The sequence below is a fragment of the Antechinus flavipes genome, chromosome 1 (assembly GCF_016432865.1).
Source record: "Antechinus flavipes isolate AdamAnt ecotype Samford, QLD, Australia chromosome 1, AdamAnt_v2, whole genome shotgun sequence".
NCBI classification, from domain to species: Eukaryota; Metazoa; Chordata; class Mammalia; order Dasyuromorphia; family Dasyuridae; genus Antechinus; species Antechinus flavipes.
The window spans coordinates 51,201,182-51,223,697 of record NC_067398.1 but is presented as its reverse complement, the minus strand read 5'-3'; the positions used below and the strand labels follow the sequence as shown (position 1 = coordinate 51,223,697).

The 22,516-nt window shown below is 38.2% G+C and overlaps 1 long non-coding RNA gene across 1 annotated transcript in view; it reads right to left on the bottom strand.

Moving 5' to 3' along the window:
• Window positions 1-5,548: 5,548 nt before the first annotated feature.
• The window catches only part of LOC127552067 (uncharacterized), a 147,831-nt gene continuing 130,863 nt past the window's right edge, over window positions 5,549-22,516 (bottom strand). Inside the window, exons 3-4 of the long non-coding RNA XR_007951233.1 lie at window positions 6,767-6,852; window positions 5,549-5,661 (exon numbers count right to left, since the gene is read on the bottom strand). This is a non-coding gene — a long non-coding RNA (uncharacterized LOC127552067). The remainder of the gene's footprint in view (window positions 5,662-6,766; window positions 6,853-22,516) is intronic.

Here is a 22,516-nt window from a genome sequence, read left to right as displayed (position 1 = left end):
ATACAATTATCTTGCTGCACAAGAAAAATCAAATCAAAAAGCAAAAAAAATGAGAAAGAAAATAAAATGTCAGCAAACAATAGCAAAAAGACTGAAAATGCTATGTTGTGGTCCACACTCAGTTCCCACAATCCTCTCTCTGGATTTAAATGGCCCTCTTTATCACAAGATCATTGGAACTGGCCTGGATCATTTCATTGTTGAAAAGAGCCACATCCATAAGAATTATCATATAATCTTGTTGTTACTGTATATAATGATCTCCTGGTTCCATTCATTTCACTCAGCATCAGTTCATATAAGTCTCTCCAGGCCTCTCTGAAATCATCTTACTGATTGTTTCTTATAGAATAATAATATTCCATAACATTCATATACCATAACTTATTCAGCCATTCTTCAACTGATGGGGCATCCACTCAGTTTCCAGTTTCTTGTCACCACAAAAAAGGCTGCCACAAACATTTTTGCACATGTGGGTCCCTTTCCCTTCTTTAAGATTTCTTTGGAATATAAGCCCAGTAGAAACACTGTTGGATCAAAGGATATGGACAGTTTGATAGCCCTTTGGTCATAGTTCCAAATTGCTCTCCAGAATGGTTGGATCACTTCACAACTACATCAACAATGTAAGTATCCCACATCCCCTCCAACATTCGTCATTATCTTTTCCTGTCATTTTAGCCAATCTGCAAGGTGTGCTGTGTAATAGTATCTCAGAGCTATCTTAATTTTCATTTCTCTGATCAATGGTGATGTAGAATAACCTTTCATATGACTAGAAATGGTTTTAATTTCTTCATCTGGAAATTGTCTATTCATAGCCTTCGACCATTTATCAATTGAAGAATGGCCTGAATTCTTATAAATTTAAGTCAGTTCTCTATATATTTTAGAAATGAGGCCTTTATCAAAACCTTACAGTGTAAAAATGTTTTCCCAGTTTATTGCTTCCCTTCTAATCTTGTCTGTTTTCATTTTATTAGTACAAAACCTTTTTAACTTAATGTAATCCAAATTATCTATTTTGTGTTCAGTAATGAATTCCAGTTCTTCTTTGGCCACAAATTCCTTCTTTCTCCACAAATCTGAGAGGTAAACTATCCCTTATTCTTCTAATTTACTTATAATATCATTCTTTATGTCTAAATCATGAACCCATTTCAACCTTACCCTGGTATATGGTGTTAGGTGTGCCTCAGTGTCTAGCTTCTGCCATACTAGTTTCCAATTTTCCCAGAAATTTTTGTCAAATAGTGAGTTTTTATCCCAAAAGCTAAGATCTTTGAGTTTGTCAAACACTAGATTACTACAATTATTGACAAAGTCTCATTTTATAAAGCCTTTCCTTAACCCCCTTAATTCTCAGTACTGTCCCTCTCTATTATCTACAATATATCCTGTATATAGCTTGTTCATAAACAAATGTCTATATATTGTCTCCTTCATTAGACTATGAACTCCTTGAGGTCAGGGAATGCCTTTGCTTTCTTTTTGTCCTCATCACTTCACATTGCCTGAAACATAGAAAGCATTTAATAAATATTTCTTGGCTGAATGACTATATATGTTTATCTGTTAGAAAGGAAAAGGATTTTTTTTGAGGGGGAGAATGAGGAGCCCTGAGGGCAAGACATGAAGAAGAGAAAGAGAGAGAGAAAGAGAAAGGCAGAGAGAAGATACTAAATGAAGCATTTTTAAAATGCACAAGAGAACAAAAGAAGCGTCAAAAGGAAACAGACAAAACAAGAGATACATCTCTGTAACTAACAGGCTGAATTTATCATATACTTCTCCTAAAGTTTCAATAATGGACATTCAAGGCTTCATAAACAATCATCTTTTTCTGTTTTTAGTTGCATGTAAAAATATTCTTGTTCTTAGTGTCTGCCAAGTTTAGACTGCACACACACACACACACACACACACACACACACAAACAACCTCATGTTCTAGACTGCAGCAGCTAGGTGGTGCAATGGATGTAGTGTCCAGCCTCATCTCCAGAGTTCAAATCTGACCTCAGTATCTTACTAGCTATATGATGCTGGGAAAGTCATTCAACCCTGTTTGCCTTTGTTTTCTCATCTGTTAAATGAGCTGAAAAAGGAAATACTAAATAACTCCAGTATCTTTGCCAAGAAAATCCAACTGGGTTCACAAAGAGTTGGACACAACTGAAATGATTGAGCAATAAAAATATTCTAGTCAAACTGAACTACAAACTGTTTTCTAAACTCAATGAGCCGCTTTCTGCCTCCATGAATTAATACAGTGTATCCCTCTTTAGTCCTTACTCATCTTTGCCTCTGAAAATCCTTATTCTCCTTGGAGATTCATCTCAATTGCCATCTCCTCTGTGAAGGCCATCCTGATTCCACTCAGTTGTTTTCTTTCTTCTCAAATCACTTTGTACTTAACTTATTTTGTGTATATGCTTTGTCCTTCCAACCCCAACGCTCTAGAACATATGTTCCTTAAGGATAGGAATCATTTTTCATTTTTGTCTTCCTATTTCCAGTGCTTAGATTAGAAGAATGACTTTGGGAACAAATTTTGCCCTTAATAAATGCTTCCTGAACTGAATTGAACTTCGAGTTCCTTTATGGTGATAATAATTATCTTACATTTGTTGGAGCAATATTGCCCAAATTAATTTAGCCATAGAATCATTTGAGCTAGAAAAATTTTGATGGAATCTAAAATTTTTGATTTGTGAGGTGGGAATGTTCCATGAATAAAGATAGGTAGGAAAAGCATTGGTATAAAATAGTGAAAAATTAATCTCCAAAATTTTCCTCATGTAATCTTTGATATATTCATAATTTCATACCAATATGTTAGAGAAGTAAATACTTATAGTTAAAAGTCAATAAAATCTACTAAAAATGAAATGTGGATTAGGATCTAGAGGAGCCAGGTTTGGATCCTGCCTCAGTTATTTGCTTTTTCTGTATTGTTGATGGCTTTACCTCGCTGAGAATCAGGTAACTGAAACTTATCTAATAAGTAACAGATGAGTTGAAGCAATATGATACTGTGCTGGAAGGAAAGTGAGGAAAACTTAGGTTTCAATCTCTCCCTCACTATGTGACTGCCTAAATTATTTAATTTTGTGGGCTTCAATTTCCTCATCTGATTAATTTAGAGATTTGGTCTCAACTTCTAATAATCAGGTGTAGAAATATAATTTGTGGTTCTAATGAGCAAAGGAGATACAAAACTTAAATAAGATACATTTTTTATCCTCACAGAGCTACAATCCAAGAGGAGGATAACCTGGCATAGTAAATAGAGTCTTGAACTCAGTAACAACTGGGTTCAAATCTTACCTCTGACATTTACTAGCCATGTAATCACTGGTAAATCACTTAACCCCTTTAGTTCTTTGTTTCCTTGTCTGTAAAAAGAGGGAATTAAGATCAATAGTTTCCAAGGGCCCTTAGAGTTCTAAAGCTAAGATCCTTTTTTATTTAAATCTATCAACCTAAAATCTATCAATTATGTAAATTCTCTAATTGCCTAAATCTATCAATTCAAAATACATTTTTAAAAGATAACTCTAATATGTAGCATTCCACAATAAATGCTTTGAACAGATACAGAATGAAGTATCTTGTTACCAAGTGGAAGAATCCTGAAGGAAAAAGCATATAAATTGAACTTTCAGGGATAGACAGAAATTTAAAGGCAAAAAAAAGGGAGAGGTTTTCTCTTCACAGAGCCACACACAGTTTGGAAAGTGTCTTAATGCTTTACACATTTCAAAGAACTTCCACAAACAGTATCTCATTTCATTCTTATAAGTGTCCTACAAGATGGTTGCAGAGATCTACTTTGCAGAGAGAGAGTAGCATTCCTATATTACAGGGAAAAAACAAATAAATCAGAAGTCAGGCGAGATAAAGTGCCCAGAATGTGTAGTCACAGAATTCTGGTTTGTCTCCTTACTCAGTTCAGGCCTTTTTTTATTCCTAACTAGCTATATCACTGGACTCAGAGTTAACAATTATAATTACTCTCAGGAAAAGACCCATCCATACCAGTATTACAAACTAGTGATTCCATGGTTCATTCCAAAGGTAACTGTGGTCAACCATTTACTCAAGGGAAAGGTCTAGTCTACAAGACTAGCCAGCAATTTGAACCTGACCTTAAAAATAACATATTGGCCCCTCTCTAACCAGAAATAATTAGCAGCTGAGGCAGTAAGAGGAAAACAAAATTGTCTGGGTTTGCTGTCAACTTGCTTCCCCTCCTAACATGAACAGTGAAATGGGAGAAATCAAAATCTTGGCTCTGACTAAGGATTCCTGGTGCGGTCAAAGTTTTATCATGTCCTGCCAACTTCTGCCAATCCTGCCCTCCCTGGCATCCAAACTTTCATAGAAGTAGCGGTCCCTTTACTCTTCTTCCCCTTTAAACTTGACTTGGAATTCTGGCTCTTCCACTTAACTAGTTAGTGTCTCATTTTCCCCAATTGAGAAATAAAATGGTTAGAGTAGAATCTATTTATAAGGCCACCAGATTAAAATACAATTGAGGAATGTTTGACAAACAAACAAAAATACAGTAAAACTTAGAAAATGTTCATTTGAGGTTTTTTAAAGCAATTCTCGGGAATCCAGCTCTCTTTGAATTTAACACTACTGATCTCTGATCACTTCCAGTTCTAAATCTCTGCTCCTTATGATCATTCATTCATTCAACATTCAACAGGCACATGTTATCCATCAATAAGCATTTATGAAGAACTTGCTGGGTGCCAAGAACTGTGATGGGTCCTGGGTTACAAAAACAAAAAATAATTGTCTCTGCCCTTGAGGAGTTTACATTCTACTGAAGGGACACAGCAGATAAATAAATACAAATGTTATACAAAGTAAATGCAAAGTAATTTCATAGTGAAACATTAACAGATGAATCAGTAAAGGCCTGATCTAAGCCTTGAAAAAAAGAAGGGGATGGGGAGGAGGGGGACAGAAGTGAAAAAGAGAAAACAGTGCCCCAGGCATAAGGCACATAAGACAGAAATGCAATGTGGTATATCAGCAACAAGTGAGATATTCTGGCTTGCAATACAGAGTGCATAAATATTCATTAAACCTGGAAAGGCAGACTGTAGTCAAATTTTTTCAGAGCCTAAAGAACTGAACAGAGGAGTTTGTATTTTGTTCCAGTGGCAATAGATAGCCACTGAAGTTTCTTGAGCAGAAGAGTAATGTAGTTAGTGATTTCTATGAAGTGATCCTAAATTAATTTACCCAACTCCAGTCATTCTGATCACTCTTGATATAGAAGCAATATAGATGGGGGGAGGGAGGGAGGGAAGGAGAAGGGAGAGAGAGAAGGGGAAAAGGAGGGAGAGAAAAAGAGAGAAAGGTGGAGAGAGGAAGGGAGAGACACAGACACACAGAGAGAGACAGAGAGTAGTAGGACATTCCTTGGTATATTTTTATACTATATCAACATTTTACAAATGGGAAAACTGAGGCCTAAATTTGCCCAAGCGACTTGTCCAAGATCACACAGCTAGTAGGACCAGGGTTCAAATTCAGTTTTATTTATTAGTGGGTTTTGTTTTGTTTTGTTTTTTACTCCAAGTTCAGTGTTCTTTTCCCTCTTCCACAATGTTTCTTGAAAACTTCAGAGATTTCTACTCTAGAAAGAAGACATAATAAAAAATTTCAGGTAGTAAATGCCAAGTAACCAAAGAGTATCTCAGCTCATGTTGGGTTCAGAGGCAGGAGAAATCACTACAAACTGGGGTGTCCAGGAAAGACTTCAGGGAGAAGATGGCCTTAACAGGACCCTCAAATTCCTCCTCTGTAAAGTAAATGAAGTGAACTAAGTGATCTCAAAAATCCCTTTTAACTTTCAGTCTCCTATTAGGGTTCCAAACCTTGGGTCTACCTTTGACCATCTGTGTGACCTTGAAGAAATAATAAACCTCTGAATCTGTTTATTTATAAAATGAGTGTGATATTTATACTTCTTATCTCATAGAGTTGCCACGTGGAAAGTGGTTTGTAAACCTCAAAGAACAATAAAAAGCAAGGATTTTGCATTTGTTTCTTTTACTGTAAGATAGCATACATCCTCTGATAATTAGGGGCTTCTGGTCATTGACAAGTTGGGTGCTTTCAGGGGTTCTTCAGTTTGCCTAGGTTTCAAATCGCATCTGCTTAAAATCCATAGCCTTCTTGTTGCAAGGTGACCCCCCCAATCTACTTAAGGGTGCCTATTTAGGAGGGGTTAGATTTTAACGACCCATCCTTTTTTGGATCCCTCTTTCACAATCATTATGAATTTAGATTCCAGAGGCCGAGAGAATGGGGTCAGGCTCCCCCTATCCATCTCCTACCTTTCCTGTGCTGGTAGGAGTGAGTAAAGAACCAGAACTCGGGAACTTAGAAGAATGCTCAATTCCAGGGCAGACTAGGCTGAGTGAGATCCAGAGATCACCCAATCCATTCTCCTTCTCAAAGGAAGAACGACACTGTCTGGTCCAAATTGATGGAGATCTTATTGGCCTCTATTGAAAGAGATATACCCACCTTTTCAGTCACCAAATGCTTGGCCAAATTGTGACCCAAAGTCCTATTTTGTATGTAATCTAAACTCTCTGCTGCATTATAACATCTTTGTAGTGCTTTGAATCTTACAAACCACTCCTCATGATGATCCTCTGGGGTAGGGAGTATAAGTATTGCTATGTCATTTTACAGATGTGGAAACTGAGGCTCAGAAATATTAAATGACTTACCAACTATTAGATTGTCAACTATTAGATGCCACAGGTGGGATCTGAAGTTGGGTCTTCCTGACTCCAAATCCATTGCTCCATCCATTCTGTCATGGCAGAATTCATAATAAATTCAGGTTAAACATTTGGTGCCTTTAGATAATGAAAGGCTTCTGCTGAAACCCAGCATTAAACTGCTATCCTTTGAGCTCTTCAGTCTAACTCTTCTCCAGCTCGGCTACCTCTGTTAACACTGCAGAGGTAGCTTACTGGGAAAGAGAGAATGATTATGCAAATGAAATCCATTGAAATTCCCTTCAGAAGGCAGAATACAAAGCCCAGTTCACAAGGGAGATCTCCAACCTGGTGGGCACAGCAGCCTTCCCGGAGATACCAAAGTAGTTTACAACAAAAACAGCAGCAAGGATGTGGCAACCAAAGCACCTTGCATATGGAGCAACAACCCAGGCAGCAAGCAACCTGCTGCTGCCTTCTTGATTGGGTTTTTGACAGAATGAGAAAGATTGCTCATTACTATTTTTCACTTTTTGATTATCTCTCAATATTAAGAGTCTCTACCTTCTCTAACTCTTAGAGCAAATGTTTGAGGCTTAGATCTATATATAGATTTCAGCAGGTTCTTGAATTTGAGTGGGGGGGGAGAATTACAGCTTTTTTTTCTTTGTTGCAGTTGTTGCTATTTCAGCCATGTCTGACTATTTTTGACCCTATTTTGGATTTTCTTGGCAGAGATACTAGAGTAGTTTGCTATTTCCTTCTGCAGCTCCTTTTATAGATGAGGAAACTGAGACTAACAGGATTAAGTGAGCTATCCAGGGTCACATAGCTAGTAAGTATCTAAGGCTGGATTTGAATGCAGTTCTTCCCAACTCCAGGACCAGTGCCCTATCCACTATAACACCCCCTAGCTGTCCCATCTTTATTTTCATTAGCCTTTAATTGAAATTTAGCATTTCCTTTTTATAAATGTAAACCACAAACATTATTCTGAAAGAGAGGTGATAGGCTTCACTGAAACAGTTTAGGATGCAGAAAACTTAAGAATCTCTGGTTTCAAAACAGTCATTGAGTGACATCATACAAGAGATAGACATTGACAAGCATTTATTGAATATATACTATATCACAGGCATGGTGCTAGATAATAGATTTTACCAAAAAAAAATAAATAAATAAAACGTAATGGCTCTTACTCTCAAAGAGCTTGCATTCTTCAGGGGGTGGAGGATGTGAAGATGATCCATATACAGATAATTAACTACAAAATATGTCTAAAAAGATACAAAGTGATTACAGAGAAGGTGGATACGATCAACTGGACAAATCAGAAAAGGATTCTTAGTACAGAAAGTATATAAAGCAGCACTTGAGTTAAAGCTTAAAGCGATCTAAGGGTTCCAAGAGATGGCATTAAAAAGGAAAAACATTTCATGCATGGAAAGTAGACTGTGCTATATAAAGGCATGGAATGGGGGATGACTATGGTAATCAGGAAACAAGTACACCAGTCTGGTTGGAACCTAAGTATATGAGAGGGAGTAATGTGGAGATCACTCTGGAGAGCTAAATTGCAGCTAGGTTTTAAGAGTTTCAAACACAGGGACTGATTTTATCCTAGAGGCAATAAGAAACCCCTAAAGTCTCTTAGGCATAGAAAAAATGATCAGACCTGTGCTTTGGGAATATAATTTGGCAGCAGTATGTAAGCTAAATTGGGAAAGGAGAAAGACTAGCCTCAAAGAGTCCAACTAATAGGAACCGAGGTCCAAAAAGCTTTTAGTTTGCTCCAAACCCTAATTAGCTTCTTCTGAGGCTCCTTAGAGAATATTTTGGGGAATTCTATGAATTGAAAATTTCCAAGTATTTCACTTCAAGTTGACTTTCTTGGTATTTTTGAAATCATACTACTTAGGACCATACAGGTTATCTAGCTCAATTTCTTCCTGTTACAAAAGAGAAAACTGAAGCCTGAGGCCCACAGGGGCTAAACTGCCTGTCAAATGGTTACCGAAGTAGTGCCAGAGAAGAGATTTAAACTCAGGGGCATTGCTTCTTAATCTAGTACTCCTATGCCAAGCTGTCTCCTTTACTATTCATAGCAGCTGGGCCCCAGGTGATCTGCTGTTCTAAACTCTAAATGTAAGAACAAGTTGCTGACCATACCCAAATAAAATGGGAAGATCAAGGGTGGCTTTTGATAGGCTAAAAATGACAAATAATTTGCATGCAAGACTGGAACAGGGAAACATGGAATAAACATAGAACCCATATCAATATGACACAAATGATAACCCCAAATCTGTTCCTCATTTGCAGAATTTAAATCCTGAAAAACCTTATATGTCACCTTATCCACCCTTCTCCTTTTTCAAAAGAGCAAATTACAGCTCAGACAAATTGAGCATTTTGTCTAAGATCCAAGAGCTAAAGAACTAACTCTCTCTCTCTCTCTCTCTCTCTCTCTCTCTCTCTCTCTCTCTCTCTCTCTCTCTCTCTCCTCTCTCTTTCTTTCTTTCTCTCTCCCATCTTTCTCTCTGTGTCTCTCTCTCTCTATATATATATATCTCTTTCTCTTTATTTCTTCCTCCCTCTGTCTCTCTCTCTCTATCTCTCTCTCTCTCCCCCATCTCTCTCTGTCTCTGTATATCTTTTTCTCTTTATGTCTCCCTCTCTCTATCTCTTTCCTCTCTCCATTTCGCTCTGTCTCTGTCTCTCTGTGTGTCTCTGTTTCTGTCTGTCTCTCTGTTTCTCTCTGTCTCTCCATTTCTCTCTCTCCCCTCCTTTCTCCTTCCCCCCTCCCCGTCTTTTTCTCCTTTCCTCCAAGTCCCTCTACTCATGAAGTCCTCCTATGGCAGGGACTTTAAAGCTATCTCCAAGCAGGAATAATTCTCTTATGAAAGAAGCCTCTAGCCAAGACCATTACTCCCAGCCAAGCAGCCCCTGCCTCTTGCAGGCTGCAGCTGTGTGAGCCATTGCCATGGTGATGGGGATGGGAGGAAAGGAGCATCTCCATTACGCACTTGAGCAATGCGCAATGGGCTTCCCCCACCTGGGAAACACAGAGGGAAGCAATCAAGCTGGTTTCCTAGTGTCTTCTGTGAAAGGCACAGATGCAGGGGTTCTGCTTGGGAAAGGCAAAGGAAGTACAAAAGAACTTCAAGCCCACCCACTGGACAGGTGCTGACCAATCTTCCTGCATCCTTTCTCCATAACATAAAGGGCAATGTCCCTTCGGGCTACAGTTCTTTAAGCAGCCTTCCAGGAGGGCTGTTTGTTTGTCTCTTGCAGTGATATTTACAACACGACAATGTACTTCTGCTCTGTTCTTAGGGTGGATAAAAAATTTATTTCATTCATTTGTTTAAACATACTCAGACCTGTGTCCAACGTCATGAGAGACACAACGATGACTCACAATTGTTCGGTTCTGCAAACATATATTGTATCTAGGATATACTGCAACATATCCAACATATAAAGGACTGCTTGCCATCTAGGGGAGGGGGTGGAGGGAGGGAGGGGAAAAAAAATCGGAACAGAAATGAGTGTCAATATAATGTAATTATTAAATAAAAAATTTAAAAAAAAAAAAAAAACAACGATGACTCACACCATCCACCACATTCAGGAGTTTATTCTACATCATAGATCATAGGATTTAGAGGGCTTTAGAGTTCACAGATTCCGTCCCCCTTGTTTTGCAGATGAAGAAACAAACAGAGAGAGGAGAAATGAAAGGATCTTATGAAACAGGAATATGAAATAGGATCTTAGCTGATGGAGCGGATAGAATGCTAAGCTTGGAATCATAAAGCCTTTTTAGTTCAAATCTGGCCACAGATACTTACTAGCTACTCCTGTGCAAGTCATTTAATCCTGTTTGCCTCAGTTTCTTTAGCTATAAAATGTGCATAATAATAGCATCTATTTCCCAGGGTTGTTATGAAGATCAAATGAAATTATCACTGTAAAGCACTTAATACAGTGCCTGGCACAGAGTAAATGGTTATACATGTTTTTCAATCATTTTCAGTCATGCCCAATTCTTTGTGATCCCTTTTAGGGATTTTTTTGGCAAAGATATTGGAGTAGTTTTCCATTTTCTTCTCCAGTTCATTTTATAGACGAAGAAAATGAAGGAAATAGGGTTAAGTTACTTGTCCAGGGTCATACAGTTAAAAGTGTCTGAGGCTAGATTTGAACACAAGAAAATGAGTCTTCCTGACTCCAGGCCTGATGCTGTAGCCACCACATCATCTAAGTGCCTATATACATGTTACTTATTATTATTATTATTTTACCTTTCTGTGCCTCAATATCCTCATCTGTAAAATGGAGATAATAATAATATCTATCTCCCAGTATTATTGTAAGGATATAATAAAATAATTCACCTAAATCACTCTGTAATATCTTAAAGCACAACATAAGTGACAAATATTCACTATTATCTTAAATTTGTAGTTAAAAGAGACCTTAGAGATCATGGTATTCAACCTAACCATTTTCTAGGTGAGGAAACTGAAGCCCAAAGGGACATAGTGACTTTGGATTATAAAATCTTTGATGTGGAGCTGGAAGGGAGCTTAGAAATCATTCAGTCAAATCCCCTCAATTTCCTGATGAGGAAATTGCTGGAGATTACTACCAAGTAGAAGGGCCAGAATTTAAACCAAAGTTCTTTGTTTCCAAATCTAAATCCCTTTCTAGAACTTGGATTTTAATTCTGCTACTAATGCCTACTCCTTGTGAACCCTTAGACAAAAATCATTCAGTCTCTCTGGGTCCCAGCTTCTTCATTTGGAAAATTATATGGTGAAACTAGATGGACTCTGGGGTTCTGATCCTCAGAATCAGTATGAGAGCCCTCAGATATAATATGATATCTAATATAAGTAAGCTCCAATCTTCATATTCCTGCCCAAAAGACATTGTAATAGTCATGGGAATAAGTGATATCCTATTCCACCACCTGAACAGCTAAATGGCTCCATAGTGCATAGGATGTTCGTCAGAGACAGGAAGACTCATCTTCCTGAGTTCAAATTTGACCTTAGATACTTATTAGATACTGGGCAAGTCACTTAGCTACTCTTTCCCCCATCTTTCTCATCTGTAAAATGAGCTGGAGAAGGAAATGGCAAACTACTCATGGATCTTTGCCAAGAAAACCCCAAATGGGCTCACATACAACTGAAAAATGACTGAACAACACTTTGTCACTTGACTAGGTAGTAATTATAGTTGACATTTACATAAAGACTTATTTTCTCAATACTTCATGAGCATGTGCTTTCATCACCACGGTAGGTTTCTTCTACCAGTTCCCCAGTGAATGGTTTCAGGAGATACTACAGCCAAAAAAATCATCATCTTCTGGTTATGAGTCTATCCAAGTTTAATTAGGACTGATCTTCAGGTAACCGCTATACGAATCATTAACAAGGTTGTACTTGAAAACTTTCCCAATATGGTAAGACTTGCCAGAGCTTGAGCTTAATTGGTGTTGCCTACAAGAATATAGGATCACCTCTATACCCCAAGGAAGTAACAACATAGGACTTTGGTAGGGGATACTTGACCAGAATGGCTTTTATTTATACAGCACTATCAACTTTACAAATCGCTATGACAGATGCTTCCAGATCAATGTCCAAGCCTTGGCTTTAGACTTTTGACTCACATATGATCTAACCTTCTTCCTATTTGTGAAGTGGGAAGGGTTAATTCCTACGTCTAAGGAAGAAGTCTCTGGTAAATCAGTGGTGATCAACAAGTGATCTTACCTTGTCAGTTTCTAAGTCTTTGCCACTGCCACACACTTGTCCCCATTGGTATCACAAGGTGAGTGGTTTACACTATTAACACCTTTCCCTGAAACTCCTCCACTAGGAAAGGAGCTCAGGGATGGTCTCTTCCACGAAGCTTTCCCTGATTTCCGCTAGTTGTTAGTAGTTTCCCTATCTTGTTTGTATATGTGTTGCACTCTGTCAATAACACGTAAGACCTTTAAAAGAAAGACACTAGCTTTTGTCTTTGACCATAGTAGATGTTTAATAAATTATAACTGAGTAGAATAGAAACTGAAAGTAGGATCATAGATCTTTTAGAGCTGGAAAATCATCTAGGAATCATCCCATCCCCATCTCAGAGGAATTCCTTTTCCAAGCACAGCACTCCATCCATTTATACCCTGCTACTTATTTTGAACTGGCTAGTTAGGAACTTGCAATGTACCATAGAAAGGAAAGAAAAAAGGAGTTTTTATTTAGGGATAAAGTGGTGTGGTGATTTATGCCATATCTTACCACCTCATTCATTCTGTGGTGCAATGGATAAGAGTTCTGACTTCAAATCCTGACTCAGTGGCTTACTAGCTGTATAGATTATCACCTAAACATTCTAGATCTTAGTTTACTCATTTATAAAATGCTTGTTGCTCTTGTGGCTATTACTTCTGATAATGCTTTTTAAACTTAACACTGCTTCATCAATATAAACTATTTGGGTTACATTGGGAGAATGACTTTTAAGGTCCCTTCCAATTCTAAATCTATGATCTCATATTACTCAGATCTACTTTGTCAAGAGCCCTATACCAGTTGGGAGTCCGATAGCAAGTTTAAAAAAGATATAGTCCCTGCCCCCAAAGCTTGCAATCTAATATGGAGATGAGGAGTTCTAATATACACTCTTACAGAAGTGCATACAAAATGGCATGAAATCCAAAGTGGGGAAAAAATTAAGGGAAAGCCTCTTGGAGTATCTGCTATTTGGATTGGTCTTTGAAGGATGGCTAGAAATTCAACAGGCAGAGAAGGGAAATAAAGAGTATTTCAGACATAAGGAACACCATGAACAAAGGTGTAGAAGTGAGAGATTGCAGGGTACAATCGGGGCTAGCAATCCAAGGGGGCTAAAACATAAGGAAAATGGAGGGGAAAGAGATGGGATAAGGCTGGATTAGGAGGGTGGCCCTATATCTTCAAGAATCTTGACTCATCCTTCCAAGGAGGTAAAACCTGACTCAAGAAACAATAAAGAACCATTGTCTGTCCCCCATCCTTGTCCCACCAATTCAGGTTTGATTTGGACAGCTGCAAACTGATGAGTATTTCAGTGCTGGCGAAATCCAGCTTGATGATGCTTCCATAAGGCACCTTAGTCTATTCCATCTTCTACAACCAAGCTAAACTAGGAAAGAAAAGAGGGCTCATTTAGAATTATGTCCAATTCTTTTGTGCATACTTTTTGATCCAATAGTGACTCTATTGGCTCTATATTACAAAGAAACCATAAAAAAGGAAAAGGACAAATGTGAAAAATGTTTTGTAGCAGCCCTTTTTGTAGTAAGGAACTGGAAACCGAATGCATGCCCATCAGCTGCGGAATGGCTGAATAAGTTATGGTTTATGAATGTTATGGAATATTATTGTTCTGTAAGAAATGATCAGCAGGATGATTTCAGAAAGATATGGAAAGACTTATATGAAACTGATACTAAGTGAAGTGAGCAGAACCAAAAAAACATTGTACACAGCAACAGCAAGATTATGTGATGATTAATTGTGATGGACAGGGCTGTTTTCAACAATGAAGTAATCAGGCCAGATCCAATAGACTTGTGAGGGAGAAAGCCATTTGTATCCAGAGAGAGGACTGTGAGAACTGAATGTGGATCACAACATAGTATTTTCACCTTTTTGTTGTTGTTTGCTTGCTTTTTTTCTTTCTCATTTTTTTTCCTTTTTAATATGGTTTTTCTTGTGCAGCATTATAATTGTAGAAATATGGGGGTTGGAAGAAGGGAAGGAGAAAAATTTGGAACACAAGGTTTTGCAAGAATTAATGTTGGAGACAATCTTTGGGTATATTTTAAAAATAAAAAAGCTATCTTTTTTTAATTTATAAAGAAGTCTTCTACTCTCCTATAAGCTTTTGAGTGTCCTTGCCATCACCTTTTATTAAGGCTGCTAAGTAGCACAGTAAGAAGAAGATCATTATCCTGAGTTCAAATTTGTCCTCAGCCACTTACTAAATTGTGTGACCCTGAGCAAGTCACTTAATCCTGTTTGCTTTAGTTTCCTCATCTGTAAAATAAACTGGAGATGGAAATGGCAAAATACTCCAGACTAAATGGGATCATGGAGAGTTAGACATGATTGAAATGACTCAACAACAATAAAGCTACCCCCTTTCCTACTCTCTCCCAGAGGGTGACACCTCATTTTGCAATTTCCTTCATCATTTCTCCCAGGGGAGATTTCTTAAGCATCTCCTGGGTGTTTGGTCCAGCTCTTAAGCAGATTGCTTTGGTTCCTTCCCCTGCAACAGCTCACTCCAGAGACTTAGAGCCTAGAGGAGAGCAAAGAATCTCAGCTCAAGGTCAAACACCTGACTGCTGCCTGAGTCGGCATCCTCATGCATGTGAAACAAGTGAGTCCTCCTCACACCCCACCCCACCCATCACGCTATTTCTCAAGCACGCAGCATGGAAGCACCCACTGAGCAGGCTTTGCTGTTGTTTCTCTCTGCAAAGCTCTGAGTCACCGAGTCCTTTTTCCCTGCTTGATTCCTGTACCAGCCATCCTTCCCCACCCCATCTTCCAATGTCGTGGATAATGTCTTAACTCATCTCACAAACAGCATCTGCTCCTTTCTAAGTTGCTACACGACAGCTAGGCCCTTGACCCTCTGCCAACATCCTCATTTCTCAGAAGATATCCTCTGGTCTAACTGTCTAGCCCAGTTCTCTTCCATGATTCAAAATCAAATGTCCTCAGGCTACCCCAAACAAACCAAAAGTAGGTCTGGCCTTATGTCTCCAACCCATAAGTTAAAAATCTTTTAAAGGACCAAATTTCAGCTCCAATTTTTTTCTGTCACACAAAGTGGAATTTTTTTGAGCATGTCAGGGAGGGGATTTGTTCTGTTTCCAAGTTGGACGTGATGACCACAGAGGTCTCTTCTAAGTCTGCTATTTTAGAAATAGTTTGTCTCCATTTGTCATTAGAAGGAACAGTAATCTGATAAGTTACATAAAAGTCCCACTTATAGTGTTTCAGAAAGTTGCCCAGAGTTCTAAGACTTGCCCAGGATCACACAGAAAGTATATGACAAAGATAGGACTGGCTCAAGTTCTTGTGACTTTGTCACCATCTTGTTATAAATCATACCATGCTATTTCTCCAAAGACAAATATAGGCAGTTTGGGGCATTTATCACCTCTCTAAAACTATAAATTACAGAGCAGATGTTGTCCTGCATTGGTAGAGGGAATTTCCATCACCAGGATGATACCAATGAAATTTAGTCCAAAAAAAAAATTAGAATCCTTTGAGGTTTACTTATAAGTGTAGGCTCACATTGTCACAAGGGCTTTAGAAAATGTCAGATCAAGGCACTCATTTGACAAATAAGGAGACTTGTGGCCAAAACTAATAAAGTGACATGTTCAAGGACCTACAATGAATCAGTTACAAAGCTGTAACTGATGGCCAAGTGAGTCTCCTCACTCAGAGACCAATGTTATGTCCACTGCCTTTCGTGAGAAAGAATGTGTCAGCTCTTGCAAATGATTGGAAAGCACCAACTGACCATCTTCGACATTTGTGATCCAGTCAAAGATTAAGCCAAAGAGAGGGGTCTGGATCCAGCCAACCGGGACAAATACTCCTCAAAAGGATTGCACCCCGTCCCCACTGAGACCGCCACGAGACAGATTTGTCAATGAACATTTTCCAGGGGAGCCACCCGGCTAACCGGGAGAGCGGCAGGCAGGCAGGCAGGCAGGCAGGCAGGGCAAGCACCGATGCAGAAAGGAAAATTCCGGTGTGTGTAGTCCGCAGGGACTGAGCCGGCCCCAGACCTGGTAACTGTTCCATCTGGCGCAAGCTCCTCCCACCCGAAGCAACAGCTCCGGCGTGACTAGCTAGCAAACCCTTCCAGTGTGGCGGCGACGAACGGAGCTGGCGTCCTGGGCGGGCGGGGATGCTCTGCAGAGCCAAGGACCTGGTTGGGGAGGATGAAAAAGGGGGAAAAGGCTTCCCTCCATTTCCTGCTCATCTAACGGGATTATGAATTTTAAAACATTGGGGGGGGTATGTCAGAAGAAGAGATTTCAGGGGCTCTAGGGAACATAGGGTAGTTTTCTTGGGCAATTCAGATTGAAGAGATCCAGTGGGGAAACCTGAACATGTGTTTGATTTTCCTGGTTCTAATTTCTCCCTACTCTCTCTCTCTCTCTCTCTCTCTCTCTCTCTCTCTCTCTCTCTCTCTCTCTCTCTCTCTCTCTCTCTCTCTCTCTCTCTGTGTGTGTGTGTGTGTGTCTGTGTGTCTGTGTGTGTGTGTGTTATGGGAGGGGGGGGAGGGGTGTAGGGCTAGCCCTCAGGATAATTATAAACTTAACAAGAAAGCTCCATTTCCCTTCTTCTCAAAGACTGTCCGCTTGGCCCCTGCACTCTCTCACTTACCGGTTCCCCAAGGTTTTGCTCTCAGCTGGCTGCCACAACCACCTCCTGAGGTATTGTGGGTTTATAAGGTTCCCTCTTGGGCACATGAACATTTTCACAGGGAATTGTGGAAGGCTGAAAACCTTTTAAGACCTAATTCAACAATCCAACAAAACAATACACACAATGCTATGACTACACAACAATGGAAATGGAAAGAATAACAACAAAACAATCGAAACGGGAACTTATGAAATTATAATGACCAAGCTTGGTCCCAACAAAGAGAAAAGAGGACAACCTCCCCCTGTTCTTTTGCAGAAGTAAAGGTCCATGAGCAAGGGAAATTATACCTAGAACACATTAAATGTGCTGGTTGTCTCGTATGATTTTTTTCTGTTTTCCTTTTATTCATTGTAATAAAAGGAACATTCTCTGAGAGGAGGAGCATGTGAGTAATGTAAAATAAAAGATAGCAATAAAAATCAATTTTTAAAAAGATGCTTAATTCAATTGAGCAAAAACATATTAATCACCTGCCATGTGCAAAGTAGGATGCTAGACCTTACAGATATTAAAAAATAAAATGACCTCTGCCCTCAAGTGTACATGAGGTCGGGAGAGAAGAATGTTGCACATATACTCATGAATGGTAAATCTAACAGGACCCATAGAAGCAATCTATAATTTCACAGAACAAAGCATGAAGAAGCAGCAAAACAACATACAAGGTGACTCCAATAAAGTAAATGCAATGGAGAAAAAAAGAAGAAACTATTATGTAATAATAATGACCAAGCTTATTTCTTGAAAAGCATTGAGGAAAAGACTCTCCTGCATTTTTTGAAAGGTGGGGGACTGGGGGTATGACATGCTACATATAGATGTCAAGTTTGCTCTCTCTCTCTCTTCCTCTCTCTCTCTCTTTCTCTTCCTCTCTCTCTCTCTCTCTCTCTCTCTCTCCTCTCTCTCTCTCTCTCTCTCTCTCTCTCTCTCTCTCTCTCTCTCTCTCTCTCTCTCTCTCTCTCTCTCTGTGTGTGTGTGTGTGTATCTGTCTGTCTCTCTCTTTAATTCTTTGTTATTAAAGATGGCTTTTGGTACCAAAACCATTTGGCATTGGCTAAGAAATAGACTAGTTGATCAGTGGAATAGGTTAGGTTCAAAGGACAAAATAGTCAGTAATTTTAATAATCTAGTGTTTAACAAACCCAAAGACTCAGCTTTGGGGATAAGAATTCACTGTTTGACAAAAACTGCTGGGAAAATTGGAAATTAGTATGGCAGAAATTAGGCATTGACCCACACTTAACACTGTACACCAAGATAAGATCAAAATGGGTTCATGACCTAGGCATAAACAATGAGATTATAAATAAATTGACACACTGTCAGATTGGCTAGAATGACAGGGAAAGATAATGGGGAATGGTGTAGGGGATGTGGGAAAACAGGGACACTGGTATATTGTTGATGGAATTGTGAACACATCCAGCCATTCTGGAGAGCAATTTGGAACTATGCTTAAAAAGTTATCAATCTGTGCATACCCTTTGACCCAGCAATGCTACTACTGAGCTTATATTCCAAAGAGATCTTAAAGAAGGGAAAGGGACCTGTATGTGCACGAATGTTTGTGGCAGCCCTGTTTGTAGTGGCCAGAAACTGAAAAATGAATGGATGCCCATCAATTGGAGAATGGCTGAATAAATTGTGTATATGAATATTATGGAATATTACTGTTCTGCAAGAAATGACCAGCAGGATGATTTCAGAAAAGCCTGGAGAGACTTACATGAACTGATGCTGAGTGAAATGAGCAGGACCAGGAGATCATTATATACTTCAATATCAACACTATATGATGATCAATTCTGATGGACGTGGCCCTCTTCAACAATGAGATGAACCAAATCAGTTCCAATAGAACAGGAATGAACTGAACCAGCTATACCCAGCAAAAGAATTCTGGGAGATGACTATGAACCACTACATAGAATTCCCAATCTCTCTATTTTTGTCCGCCTGCATTTTTGATTTCCTTCACAGGTTAATTGTACATTATTTCAGAGTCCGATTCTTTTTGAACAGCAAAATAACTGTATGGACATGTATACACATATTGTATTTAACAGATACTTTAACATATTTAACATGTATTGGTCTACCTGCCATCTGGGGGAGGGGATGGGAGAAGGAGGGGAAAAATTGGAACAAAAGGTTTGGCAATTGTCAATGCTGTAAAATTACCCATGCATATAACTTGTAAATAAAAACCTATAATAGTAAAAAAAAAAAAAAATGAAGGACAATCAAAAATAAAATAAAGATGGCTTTTGGGAGAGACAGAAGAGCAGAGTGTTTGTAAATAAAGGTGATGCTAAAATAAAAGATATTAAGAAGTCATGGGGTTCAACCCCATCATTTTACAGATAAGAAAACTGAAGCTTGGGAAGAATAGGCAACATTCCCAGACATATAGATAGGAAGTGGCTGAACAGAGATTTGAACCCATTACCCCAAGTATCAAATTAATGCAAAGTACCGCCTTGCCTCTATTAAAAAAAAGAAGAAGAAATTACTAAAATTTAGAAAGATCAGGGATAGTTAGATGGCACAGTGGATAGAGCATTATTAGCCTTGGAGTCAAGAGGTCCTGGATTCAAACCTGACCTCAGATACTTAATACTTACTAGTTGTATGACCCTGGGCAAGTCACTTACCCCCAATTGCCTTGTTAAAAAAAAGGACAAGAAAAGAAAATGAATAAAAGAAGAAAAAAACTAAAGAGATCAAAGAAGAAATTAATGGAGAAGGTTCCATATATGCTGAACCTTAAAAAAAACACACACACATCCTGAGAGGTGAAGGCAAGGAGGCAGTGCATTCCAAGTATAATAAAAAAGCTTATGCAATGTAGAGGCTGAAAATGGAATATCAAGTTCAGGAACAGCTAGTAATTCAGTTTGACTGAAATGTGTAAAAGGGAGCAATATGAAATAAGCAGCAAAAAATGATGGGAGCCAGATGGTAGAGAGCCTTGAATGACAAACTAAAGAATGTTATTTTGCCTTCTAGGGACAGTGACTGAACATATTGATTTAGAAAACTATAAATGAGCATTATCTATGTTTTATTTCATTTTTACTTATTTTGTTAAATATTTCCCAAATACATTTTAATATGATTCTAGCTATACTCACAAGTATTAGGGCAGTGAGCTTGACACCTCTGCTCTAAACAAAAACTACAGGTTGGGGGCAAGAGAGTAACCTAGTCAGACTTTTGTTGTGGAAAGATTATTTTGGTTACTATGTAGAAGATGTATTGGAGGAGGAGAGCAGTTAAAACCAGAGAGATTAATTAGAAAGCTATCACTATGTCACTATCTAGGCAAGAGCTGTTGAGAGACCTGGGGATGGGGAAAAGAAATGGGTATAAGACATGTGTAGACAATAAAATAGATAAAACCAGACAACTAGTTAAACATTTTGGGAATATGGAGAGGTCAGGGAGAGGGAAAAATCCACAAAGATGTACAGATTATGAATCTGGATCAATGCATAGATAATATTCCTCCTTTTCTCAACCAAACCATATGAAATTATGTGATAATTCATTTAGACACTTAAAATTCAGAAGGATGGAAGCATTTCTCCTCTAGGGGGGCAAAAAAAGGTTTTATGAAGCAAGTAACTATCTCAGCATTTCAGTCTCAGGCCTTTAGTGAAAGTCTCTGTGATTATGTAAAATCTTTCATTATTACCAGCATCCATCAGCCCAGTTGGATGTCACCTGACCTTCTAAAATCTAGACCAATCTAGGTAAGTTTTCCTTTGGGTCATTTGTTCTAAAGGCCTGGCCATGACCCCATGCTGAGTCACTGATGACAAGAAGCAGCAAGCTTAAATCAGAATTCCCCTGTTTGTCTTTGACACTTCCTTAGCTTTATTTAGGAGTTTCTTTCCATGGAGAGATAATTAATCCTTCCACTTTCCAAACTGTGTCCCTGGGGAGGAAACACTTTCTACTTTTAAAATCTTGCTGGTTTCTTCTGTTTATTTTTATTTTATTTTTAAATTGTCATTATTTCTGTTTAGTCATGTCTGATTCCTTGTGATCCCATTTGAGATTTTCTTGACAAAGGTACTGGAGTGATTTGCTATTTCCTTTTCTAGTTCTTTTTCAGAGAAGGAAACTGAGGCAAATGTATTAAATGGCTTGCTCAAGGTCAAATAGTTTATATGTGTCTGAGGAAGAATTTGAACTCAGGAAGATAAATCTTCCTGATACCAAGCCAGTTTCTCTATTCACTGTGCCAAAAATAGCTTATATTATTTTTAGTTTTAGTTTTATTTTAAAATTTAAATTTATTAGATTGATTTTGTTTTACACTTTAATATTTAATAAAATAGCTAATAAATTTATTTAATGAATATTTTAATAATTTGAAAAGAATTTTAATTCCTTTTAAGGACACCTTAATGACTAAAGATTAGATAAATTCTGAAACCAAAAATCACCTAGTTTACCATCACGAAAGAGTCTTCTTCCAGAATAAAGGATGAACTACAACAAAAACAATAACATTTAAATAAATTAAAATTGAATAAATGTATTAAAATAAAAGAAATTAAATGTATTGAGATTTTTATTTTTTTGAACCAGACTTGTTTTCATCATTTTTTGGGGGGGTGGGGAGGGAACTGACAGTATGGTATCTCCCTTGATGAGTACAAATCAATAAATTCCCTTGAATAAAAATCTTAGAACACTGAAATGGAGGTTCAGTGATTTGCCTCTGATTATATTACTAGTTTGTGTCTTTAGGTAAGTTATTTAGTTTCAGAGTCCTAACCTGCAAAATGATGGGATTTAACTAGGTAACCTCTGAGTTCCCTTCCAAATCATATTATGATCCCACACTGCCCTGCTTCTCTTTATGTTTTACATCCAGGTGTGTTAGAGAGCTGGTTGTTAAAATTTCAGTATGAGGATTTATACCTCGGAAATTGACTAATATTACAAAAATTGAATTACTCACTTTGTTGATTTTTTTTAGATTTAAAATGTGTTAAAGAAAATGTTAATAATTTAGATTAAATTTAAAACTGTGCCCTGTTTTTCAGATAGTCATTCATTAAACATTTAACAACACAGCCCAATTTATATTACGGACATTTCCAGACATCTCTCCACCACCATCAACACACACACACACACACACACACACACACACACACACACACACACCCCTCTACCTTTGAAAACTCTCTTGTAAAAAAGAAAAATAATCAAAACC